The sequence below is a fragment of the Cryptomeria japonica genome, chromosome 9 (genome assembly GCF_030272615.1).
Source record: "Cryptomeria japonica chromosome 9, Sugi_1.0, whole genome shotgun sequence".
Classification (NCBI taxonomy): domain Eukaryota; kingdom Viridiplantae; phylum Streptophyta; class Pinopsida; order Cupressales; family Cupressaceae; genus Cryptomeria; species Cryptomeria japonica.
The window spans coordinates 705,192,631-705,205,077 of NC_081413.1; the positions used below are offsets into that span (position 1 = coordinate 705,192,631).

At 37.0% G+C, this 12,447-nt stretch overlaps 1 protein-coding gene across 3 annotated transcripts in view; it reads left to right on the forward strand.

Annotated features, from left to right (window-relative positions):
- The window catches only part of LOC131073917 (peptide chain release factor APG3, chloroplastic), a 195,186-nt gene that overhangs the window by 131,872 nt on the left and 50,867 nt on the right, over positions 1-12,447 (forward strand). The gene's annotated exons all lie outside the window — the stretch shown is intronic.

Here is a 12,447-nt window from a genome sequence, read left to right on the forward strand (position 1 = left end):
CAATCACGAGTTTCATTAATGTACTTGGTATGTGAGTTAGGCCAGATGGCATAACAGTTAACCAACCAAACAATCCCTCCTTGTCCTTGAAAGTTGTCTTTCATTTGTTTCCTCTCGTTTGTATTTGATGATAATTGCTCTTCAAATCAATCATACTGAAGTAGTGTGCTGCATTCAAACTATCTATCAAATCATCCATCTATGGTAATGAAAATTTATACTTGACTGTGATCTTGTTGATGGTCTTGGAATTAATGCATATCCCTCATTCACCTCCCTTCTTTTGCACCAACATTGTTGGTATCTCACATAGATTGAGACTCTTCCTGATCAGTCCTCTTTGTAGCAGCTCTTGCAATTGGTGGTTTATCTTATTGTCCTTCACCATCAACCAATATGCAGCCTTATTTGGTAGAATCACTCCAAGTATTAGGTCCATGTGATGACTGATACTCCTTTGTTGCAGTAGCCCTCAGTACTATGTTGGTGGAATGTAATGTCTGAAGTATTAGAGTGCATACATTCCATCAATGCATTAACGTCACTCAGGCTAGCAGAAAATGGCACAAGGATCTTTTGTAGAGCCTGTTGAAGCATACCATGATAAAGGGGAGAAGTTTGAAAAAGATCTCAAGGAGAGATCTTAGCAGGAGTAACACGAAGTTGCTCAATAAGATCATACTCTGCTGGGATTGAGAAGAGGCCTAGGAGCATATGGAAGAATAGGTTGAGAAGGTGGTTGAGATGTTGGAATGTTAATGTTTGTTTATTTCTATGGGAGTTATAGGTGTGGGCCACTGAATTATAAGTAGTAGTCTGAGGCACCTTAGAACTAAGAGATTGAGAAAGGTAGAAGAAATAATGCGGAGAGTGAACCGTAGAAAGATGCCCTCTAACAGTTATTACTTTTTTGGTGGCGGATTTGCTCCATTAATGTAAATAATTGATCTCTTAGGCCTTTCAAGGGCAGCAGAGACAACTATTACATTAACACATTCATTCTGTACTTTAGAAGAATTATTTAAAGAGTTTGAAGGAATACGCTCAACATCAACATGTGGGGGATCATATGTGAGATGAGATTCCTTATTCACTAATGCATGATCTCTAGAAGAGAGTGCATTGGAACGAAGAGAGGGTATAGTTTGTTTAAGGAAAGTATCAATAATTTCATCCTCTTTTGCCAAAATATCCTCACAAGTTGCAGGAATTTCAAGAGAGGGATCAAAGAAAAATAGTAAAAGAGGAGAAAGTAATTCACTCTCACATTCTTGTAAGAGAACTTCTTGAAGTTTCCTAACAAATCTGGAAAGTGATAGAAAAAAAGAAAATAAAAATTCATTTTGAAAGAGAGATATAGACAAGCCGATAGAAGGCCAACATATATCCCTTTTGACGTTGTATGATAAAAAAAAATTGCAAAAGAAATTTTTTGATATAGCCTTTTTTTAAAAGCTAATAGTTGCTAATATATTGATCATCAAAAAAGAAATTATCGTTGCAATAATTACATCATTTGTCATGTATCCATTGCTGCACTATACTGATCCCGCCTATACTACATAAACAAAATATACATTCCCAGACCTATCTTCTATCCTTAGCCTCAATTGCAGACATCCCAAGACCCTACCCTAGCCACCATATTAGAAAAATGGGGCTAAAATCCAATTTTTTTTATATTTGTCACCCAATAAAAAATGGTAACATTATCGGCTGACATATAGAAAACTTACACATTATTAGTAAGGCAATCCAGTAGATGGAAACCTTGCCTAGGTTTAAACTTCTTCTGCTCTCATTTCCTCTACCGTGAGTACTCTGGCCACCACTGAGCATTCATTGCCACACGTGTCATGAGCAAGGCTCTTCGCCATTTCATCAATGTCTCGACTGTCATTCTCCACCCATTCTTCCCCCAGATCTAGACTCCAGTCTGCATTGTCCTCACTCCTATTCTCCATCAGAAGTCCTTCCGCTACCATGTATTCTTTGACCCATTCACCATTTGAGCCTGGAATAATCTCAACCAATTGAAGAAGGAAAACATTGCTCTGCCCCATCTCCCATTGTTTTCCCAGCATCTCCAATTCTAGGGTGCAGACAATGGGGAATTTCCTCACCTCCCCACCACAACCCTTTGACATGTAGAAATTTTGGGGTAGTGGAATGAGCAAGTTGCCATCCACATTATCCAGAACCGCTTCAATTTCTCCTAGAAATGCATGTTTGGACAACATTTGACACAGTTTCTTGGCCTTGGACTTGGTCACCCCCATTTACAATAGCACTGCCAGGAACATCGCCATGACATCGGTATTAACCCTGTATCAGTGGTAGGCCTTTAAGAATTCTTCCCCCAGCATAGTTTTAACAACACGCATCACCAGAATGTGGCCAGAAGAGAGTATGGCCGACATTCTCTTATTTGTCACCTCCCCTAGAAAAGACGTTTGCCATTTTGTTGATTCAAGCAAGATAGGCGTGCCATTGCTCACACCATGTCAGGCAACTAAAGATAGGCAAGAGAAGAATTGGTAATCCATCACCGCCCTCTCCTATTTATTATTGCTCGCCTTATGTTTCCATGATAAACCTCTGAACTGCTTGATAAATGCTATATTGTTGGGCCCATCATTCCAAATCTGCGACTTGCCTTGTAGGATTTCATTTGCATTTTTCCATACATATTTGCCTTCAAACGTATACATGCCATAAATATATGGCATGCCGCAATCTTCACAATAGACCCTCGATGATTCCTCTACTTTTGTGCATACCACGTCTCTTCACCGTACACCCTCGTTTGTTCTCTTTTCATTGTGTCAAATCGAAGATTGCACCCTCTTTGTCTTATGATTAAGATAATCTTTCCAGGTCCTAGCAATTGTCTGTTATTCGTTGTGTGGGTGGCGATCATAAATCATCATCCTTTGATCTCCAAAGGATCTAGACTGGGGCTAAATGTCATCTCTTATCGTGATGTTAGGGCCTATACATGTATGCACGAGCAGCGGCGTATTTGCAAATTTCCATGCTTTAATTTAATTCGTCTTCCTATCTCCACCTCCACTCAATTCAGCATCCTGTCAGCCGCCTCTTTTGGCAATTTGTTAGCCACATCATTGCCTTCCTGATAGACATGGCTAATCTTGAATTCCACGGATCTATCAAGCAACTCCTTGATGGGGCAAAGCCAATGACTAAGCTTCCAATTTGGAGTGTGGTTGAGACGGATGGCATTAATTGCTATAAGGGAGTCTCCCTTGAGGTGAATATAGTTGGCACCTATCTCCAAACCCATCTATAGTTTAATGAAAGCAGCTCTAAATTCTGCCACATTATTAGTGGTGTCATCAAGAGATACAAACCTTTTTGCAATTGTTTTTCCATTTTCATCTTGAGCAATGCACCCAGCCCCACTTAGAGTTACCCTTTGAGGCACTGTCAAAGTTGATCTTAATCCAGCCTGCACCAGGGGCAGTCCATCTAACATCCTTCCCTTGTAGTGGGGGTTGCTTAACCAACCCATCCCCATTTACAAGGGATATGGCCTTTTTTATTACTATTAAGACTATTGGCAATAATAAGAAAGAGAAAGAGTATAGTGTTGGGTTTAGCACAAAGTGGTGAACCACAACAACAATGAAATGGTGTATTCTTGTTGGATTTAACAAAATGTAATTGTGGAAATGTGACTCTATCAAAAGGAAAACTGTGTTCCTTTGAGACCCAATTCCACTACATATATTCAAATATCTTCAACTAGTTAAAATTCTTAAAATAAATAAACTAGTAAAAACATAATTACAGATAAATAAAGTAAAATTTTTAACTACAACAATGGAATGTGTAGGTGACAGAGTCTTCGGTTGAAATTTGAGTATCTAAATCAAGAATGCCAATGCAACTTGTGGACGCCTATGTAGTGATGTCATCTCATACAGACTACAAATAGAAAGACACAGAGAATGCAAAAACCCATCTTAATGATCCAGCTAACCTACAAAACCTAGAAGTGAGAAATGCAATTATAAAGGTAAAGGACTGAATAAAAGAATAAGATTAAAATTATGAAATAAGTGAAAGCAAATAAAATGAGTAACTAGAAGCAAAACTTTGTACAATTTAGTGCTCTTGAAATGCTTGCACACACACAAAAGAGGAAAGATGTTTGGGGCTATTTGGGGAATTGCCTTAGTCAAGCCCTTGCTTGGGGTTTCCACCTCCACAACAACTAGAGATTGATAGATAGATAAATTGTAAATAGACACAATAATAAATGATTTGATAAGTAACGGATGTGATAAATCCCAAGATTCTCAAAGGCACAAGAAGGATATTACCATAAAGGTTTGAGGAAGCTAAGAGAGCTGTAAAGATTGTTGTAGCAAGTTGTAGAGAGTTGTGCAAGCTAGAGAGAGAGAGAGAGAGAGAGAGAGAGAGAGAGAGAGAGAGAGAGAGGATATTCTAAGAGCGATTGCATAAGAGCATCCAAGAGAGTTTGCTAGAATGAAAGATGTGTTTGAAAAGAGAGGAGGGAAAGGGCTATTGAGCCATTATGAATCATTTTGAGCCATTTTACCTAACCTATCAAGTTGACAACTCGAAAATGCTCCAAAATGGCTTTTGAACAATAATTTTTTACGAGATGCTAGTGCTACATGCAGATATCTGCATTATGCCCTAATGTTTACGCGAATTGTTCTAGAAACAGTGGGAGATGAGAGAAACGCATGGTTAATGCAAAAATGCTGCAAGAAGATTGCTGTTGAAAAGGGATCTTGAGCATCTTGAGGGGGAAAAAGATGATGCGAGGACTAAAATGAGCCTACACAAACACTAGGGAAATGAACATTAAAGTGGATACAAAATTTGTAGGTGAATGTGATTTCCCCATCCAAATTCTAATCTCTAGAACCAAACAAGTAAGAGAAACTCTTTATGGTCTAGGTGTGGCAGGCCTAGGGCATCTCCAAATTAGTTAGTAGCAGAAACAACGTATGGGTTTAGCAAGAATAATAAATTAAGGATTGTAACAAGACTTCATTAAGTCTTGTGTTGCTAACTTGATAAAGCTCCTTGTATTATCTTTATAAGTGATGACACTGTTGGTTTTTGTTCCAACTAGTTGCCCAAGTATCCCATATGAGGTAGCCAAATTCAATCAATAGGGACTTGGATCAGTGGTCAATTGACAGGATCTCTGATTAGGGATAAGGAGCTAATCAAAATCCTCTACACTTTAGGCTTTGCCAAGACAAGGTGGGTGTACCTATGTCAATACATTTATGACCTGACTCCTTGATGAGTAGGAATTATGATAGATATGTTCTCAATGTATAGGTATCAAATGGTGTATGGTATCAAGCAGATTTCGCTTTTCCTTTGATCCATAGGCCTTAGAATCCTTGAGAACAGATATTTCTAACTCTAACTTTAAAACTAAAAACAAGACTAGAGCTAAGAAACTAGGGGAAGAAATCTATTTTTGATCTTTTAAAATTGTACCGAAACTATAAAGCCGAGAAACATGGCCGATGCCTATCTCAGGGCTAATTGAGTCACTAATAAGATGGAATCATTTGAAGCAATTGTAACATGTTAATCGGAGACATACATAGTCTGTTTGATTTATACCTTGTATTTATTAAACTATGGAAATCAATTGCAAGCTCTACTTACTATCCAGCAAAAGAGTCTTCAAAATCTCTGAACTTGATTTGAGTATTTAGTCTTCTACTTTAGAAGAAGCAAAATCCAAATACACATAAGCAACACAGTGTAGAGACAAAATCAAAGGTTCCTTGATCATTGATTTCATAAGATTTTTGAATACACTTATTGGAGATAGCTTGGAAATCACTGAAATTTGATTTCAAGATGCTCTGATATTGGAAGTGCTTCACAATGTCAATTTGCTTTCATAAATAAAATAAAAGGATTGAGACAAGTACTTTTCATATTCCTTGCTTCATAAACTTATAGACATATATCTTGAATATGACTCTAAAATTACTCCAAAGAGAATAATCCTAAGAATCTACGTGCACATTTGAGAGGAAGGTATCCGCCTTCTGCCATAGGTTTAACCCTAAGGTCCTCATGCTAGACTTGAAGACCGTTAATCAACAAAATATGCATATCGGGATTGAATAGTATCTGAAGTGCATAGAGGGACTTGCCTCAAATTGACAAATTTCATTATGCAATTTGTTTGCAAGCAAGCTTGCATAATCAAAAGGTCTATTATGATCCCGACTCTAAATATCCATACATAGGAAAAATCCTAAGAATCTACGTGCACATTTGACAGGAAGGTATTCACCTTCTGCCATAGGTTTAACCCTAAGGTCCTCATGCTAGACCTTAAGACCATTAATCAACAAAATATGCATCGAGATTGAATAGTATTTGAAGTGCATAGAGGGACCTGCCCTGAATTGACAAATTGCATTATGCAATTTGTTTGCAAGAAAGCTTGCATAATCAAAAGGTCTATTATGATCCTGGCTCTAAATATCCATACATAGGACCAACATCCAGTTGGGGATGAATGGCTCTGCATCTAAACCAAAAACTTGACATGAGGCATAATATGTGTCCTTTAAGTAGCTAGCAAAGAAGTCCATAGAATAAGGGGGAAGGTCCCTTGGAGTCAAAGCCTTCTCATCCCTTGTCAAATGCTTTGGCCTAAAGGCCTGAATTCTACTCCTATACAGCCTATCGTGAGATTTGAGTTCTCTAGCAAATTCATCATATCCAATGGCCAATTGTTTCTCTCATCTAGCATAAAAGCATCTTCAATTATCTTCTTGTTCACTACAGCTTGCCTTCCACCATCATGGGCTAGAATCTCTCTTTTTCCCTCCTTGTATCTCCTAGCTATAGTTCTCATGAGCTCAATGTTGACAAAGGCACTGGGAACAACCAGTCTTCCCAAATTCAAATCCCAAATATTCCTAATTGTAATGCTTTCTTTCTTCTTGTTATAACATCGTCTCCACAAATTGAGCCCCCATGGTTCAATAATAGGGTCTCTACACCCTGCATTATGATCAATCAGAAGTCCTCTGGCCTAGTTCTAGCCTTTTCACTCTTCTAAACGTCAATAGACCTAGGGAGCTAAGCAATAATCTCATCATTGAACTTCCTCGTAGATTGGGAAGCAAAAGCTTTGACCACATTAAAACCTTAAGGTTAGGGTTTTAGCAAAGATAAACCTAGTGGTCTAGGGTTTAGCAGTTCTATATCAATTCCACCCTATAGATGGTCTAGCAAACTTAATTGCAACACAAAGGGCTAAGAACTAACAATTCAAAGCATCAAAATGTGAGAATTGAAGTCTTACTATTACTGCAAATTCGTTTATACAAGCTTTAAATCAAAACCCCAACTTTCAAGAATTTGAATTATATAGTTCATACTATAGAGTGCACTATTGGTAAGGTATTAAGCATGCAAAGATTAAGGTAGGATGGAATAGATAGGAATTTTACTTATAATGGTGCAAAGGATTAATGGCGGCACGTATTCAATTAGGTGGCGGGAACTAGCCATTATGTTTCAAATTTGAACATTGAATTCCTAATAGCTCTTTAGTTGTTATAATTGGCAACCAATAAAGTTAAAATATGTCAGCAATGGGTCCTGGCTTGCGTTGTAGCGGGCTTAACATTATCAAGCTTTTCCTATTAATCGTGCAACAACACGTAAATCTTGGCCTTCGATTCTTTATCAAGTGTGCGCCACTTAAGGGCCCACCGCTTCTTTGCTTGCAGCCTTGTGAAGTTAGCTCTGTTGAGCTACTTCACTTAATTGCGCAAATGCGCGATGTATCTATATCGTTGATCCATTTGGATATAATCTTCCTTTATGTGCATAGCTTATCAAAGCATTTGCGGGATCCACCGCTTGAGTCACTTAACATGTGGCTTAATATCATTTGTCTAGCAGGGATGAGGTAGTGAAGATGTCGGCCACCTAACCACGTCAGCGTTGCGGGGCTTTACAATTAAGGCCGTTATGCACTTTTGTCTAATTGCGTAGCTGCGCGTTCATCTCGACTATTGATGTGGATGAAGGTGTGTATTGTCCCTACTAGTTAGAGATCACTGTCTTGCAAAATAGATTGTTAGAATACAAGAAATATATATATATATATATATATATATATATATATATATATATATATATATATATAATCTAATTTGCAATTAAACTTCAATTACTTAATTAACACTAATCTCAATTCTTATTTAATAAAAAGGATACGAGTGCAGTAATGGGACATGTCCTTAGGCGGCTGTGAAGCTCGTCTTCTTGGAACCCATCTTGGTTCCAAGCCATACTAGGAAATCGAAGGTTAATTTGATTCCTATCTTGGATGTAATTTCTTACACCCAAGCCATACCAAGGAAGACCATCATATATGATCAATTCCTTGCCTTGGATGATGCATCTCATCATCCAAGTCTACCAGAGAGGACCGGCCAGATTCGTCTCTTCTTGGATGACCCTTTGTCACCCAAGCCATAACATATATGCATATAAATACTCAATATATACTGCCTACCAGGGATTATCATAATCCCTGAATTAGGCTAAGGGAATTTCCTCCCAATAGCCTCCATCACATAGCCACATTATTCATATAACATTCTACATTTCATTATCATTTTTACATATTCCTTAATTTCCATTATTGATCCTATATACATATAAATATTCTACATACATTCATATATCCTTTGCTACATATACATGAGATAATATCATTATCTTACTATAACTTTGTCAAAGAGATTGGTATACTATTCATACGACAGAACCATCATAAATATATGTGTGTGTGTGGCACACATGTCCACACACATATATATCCTTGTGGCGTGTAAATCAACCGCTTACCCGTTTCGCAGTGTGTAAATTATCTGATGTATTCCATTGTCTTCGTATAATTCCCTTCTTATATCCTATTCAGTTCTATTATGGAAACCCATCCATTATATTCATAATAATATGTATATTTATAATTTATGCTTTTTTAAAATATATAAACATAATCTTATTGATATTATGTCAAGTATGTATGTATGTATATGTTGTTACAGCGCTTATTATGTTTGCACAGAAAATTCATACTCAAGCTGTGATATCTAGACGGAACTGCTGGGTATTGACATCTTATGAAATGTCAGATCTGAATCCTTCCTTGTATCCTCTTGGATGTTATAATGGTTTCTTATACATCTTCTTTCGTGCTGGAGGATCATGCCCCTTTCCCTATGGTCATGTTATTTGTGAAGAGATACTTTTCTATAATTAATTGCTGCTCTTTCATAATCCATGTTTACTCATTATTGAACTGATTTACTTAATCCTTGGAATTAATTAATAGTTTGTGAACAAGATTGTTGCACCCTTAAATATTAAGCAAACCCGATATGAGTTAGGTGATTGCAACCCTGATATGCGTTGGACGATTGAACCATAAGGTTCGATTTCATGAAATTGTGATGTCTTACTTTGTAAGACTATTTCATTGTCTGGACTCTGGATTGGTTTGCTGATTATGTACCATAATGTTGATAGTTTGAATTGTCTATTACTTCTGCTCCTAGTGATAGTTCTAGAGGGGATACTTTAGTTATAGAGCTCTCCAAGTCTTGTGTATGTGATGATCCAATTCCGATTTCAAATGACAACTTGAATGCTTTCCAACGCTGTAATATATTCATTGATCATGGCATTCAATCATCTGCATCTTGAGATTATGCATCGATAGTACTTAGTGGATGCTAATTGTTATTTAGACTGGGTAATTCTTATTAGTCATTGTCCACATTGAATATATAATTATGTGTTTATTATTTTAAATATATAAATTGTGTTTATAATATAATATTAATTTATTTTTATTTGAATATTTCAAACATTAATAAATATTAATTAAATAATAATATTTAATAAATAAATAGATTTCAAATAATCATTCTTTGGTAATTATTATATTAAATAATTGCTTCATTTAGGATGTATAATGATCAAGGAGGGGACGTGACAAGGTGCTTGGGACTTCAAGACTATTGACAGGTTGACCAGGGAGTTGGTCTAGGTGTGCAAGTTCATCTAATCATGCAACAGTGTGGTGATCTGAGCCATAGATTACAACAGAGTAGCATGGTCGCCAAAACCACTTTGACCTTTTGACTGCGCCCTTGCAGAAATAGGCAGGCACACAAGTTCACACTATCTGTGCAATCGCACTGGATTGCGAGCCTTCGATGCTACAAGATCTGCACGAAAAATACATTAGTCTTAAAGAAAGATGAGGGGCATGGCCTCAGGTAAACCGGAAAAGTTAACATGCGGGGCTGGTTGACATGATGACACGACAGACTTAAATGATAACTCAAATGATTGGGAACTTGCAGCAGGTGGTCAACTGAAAATTATAACAAAAGGGTGTCGATTCTTAGGGTTTAGGGTTTAAGGTTTTTAACCATTTCTTGAGACAGTAACCCTAAGAGATCTCATGACAGTAAACAATGGGAGACAAAATTGAAAAGTCCCAACAGAAAGCATACAATACATGAACAAAGCTGATAAAAGAATAGTTAGAGCGATCTAAAAGAGTGAATGGCTAATAAGAAGAGCAGCGCTTTTGAAGACAATATGCAGCAATTTGTATTAGATAAGATATTGTATACAACAGTTTGTATAAGTGTGAAAGGCAGCGATTTAAGTTGAAATTCAAGTTGTTGAAGTTCAATATGTGATTAATGACAGTGCAGTGTTAAAGAATTAATGTGAACAGACACGTGATTATAGCTGACTTCATCCATGAGCAGGCCTTGCAAACATCAAGATGTCGGATCAGAATTTGATGATAGTTGATTCTATAGATCAAGATTCATTGCATAGAATAATGATGGAAACAGAATGATTGGTTCAAAAGAAGATTTATGATGGCAGATTGTAAGGACTTCATCAGTATACTTGGGTAGTGATTATGCTAGACAAGACAATGATTGTAAACAGCTAATACATAATGACAAAGACAGCGATTACATAAGATTAAGAGAAAGTATGCAGCGACTACATTATGACAGCAATTAGCATTAAACAAATCCAGCAATCAAGGAGAACAATTGATACCAAATGGTGCGATTCATGAGAAGGGTGCGTTTAAGAAACAAAGCACATAACTATTAATTAAAGCCATTGTTTCATGGGGAGTATGATTTGATTTTAGTAAAGTGAAAAGCAACAATTGATAATTAAAAGGCATGTCTCTTAATGAACTATTCGTCCAAAAGGATACGGCTCTTAGAGATTTGAAGATATAAATAGAGATTGAAATAGAGGTGGAAATGGGTGTGAAGATTTGGATCACTTATTTATCAATTCGTAGCAGATTGCTAAGGCAGCCAAGTGAAGGTGGTGTTTCCACCACTTTACAAGGCCATTGACGCATGTTAAAAAGGACTAGACTAACAGAAACAGCATCCACCATCATCACAGGAACTTAAGGATTGAAATCAGATACAATGTTTAACTGAGGCATAGCCTCTCCATCATTCATTGCATGATATAAGAGATACAGTTCAGGCACGGCAATCTTGAGATTTAAGGATCAAAGACACATTCTTGTAAACATAGCCTAGTGAATTTTATATATATATATCTGTATTATTATCAGTATTCTTATATGTTACAGTTAAATCAATAACCAATGCTTCTTGGGATCTTATAATCAGAACTTACAATAGTTTGTTGATAAGCATCTCATATTCATACAAATTGAAGCATGTTCAAAACCATAGTTGAACTACTCACGATTCGGCTCGACTCGCCAAGCCCCTAGGAAAAAAACTCAGTGAAAACTCGGGAAAAACTCGGAAAAACTCAGCGAAAAACTCGGCAACTTAAAAACACGCTTAAACTTAGTAAAAAACGCATTTTTTTTGCAATTTTTAATGAGAAGATGCATCCGATGAGTCAATAAATGATAACACAAAAGAAACAAGCTGATTCTAGATATATTTAAATGCAAAGTGTCTACAAAATCTCATCCTCATGAGGAATGCTGATGGCTGGAAGCCTTAAGCAAAATAGTAAATTACTAAATAGTTTTTGTAAAACCAAAAGTAAATACATCATCACAAATTACAGTTACAACTTCCTCTTCCCAGCTCTAGCAAAAACATGGGGAGAGGTAGAACTAGAGGGTCTAGACTGTCTAGTCGTATAAGTCTGCTGTGGGACTGGGCGTGACTGTGCCTCCTTGCTCGGTATGGTTGATTGAGACTCATCCTCCATCCTGGATGAAGCTATGTCTCCACCTGCCTCTGGCACTGGCAATGAATCCTCATCCTCATCCTCATCCTCATCCTCCTCAATGTCATCCAGCCTGAAACCAAATCCACCCCCCTCTTCCATAGC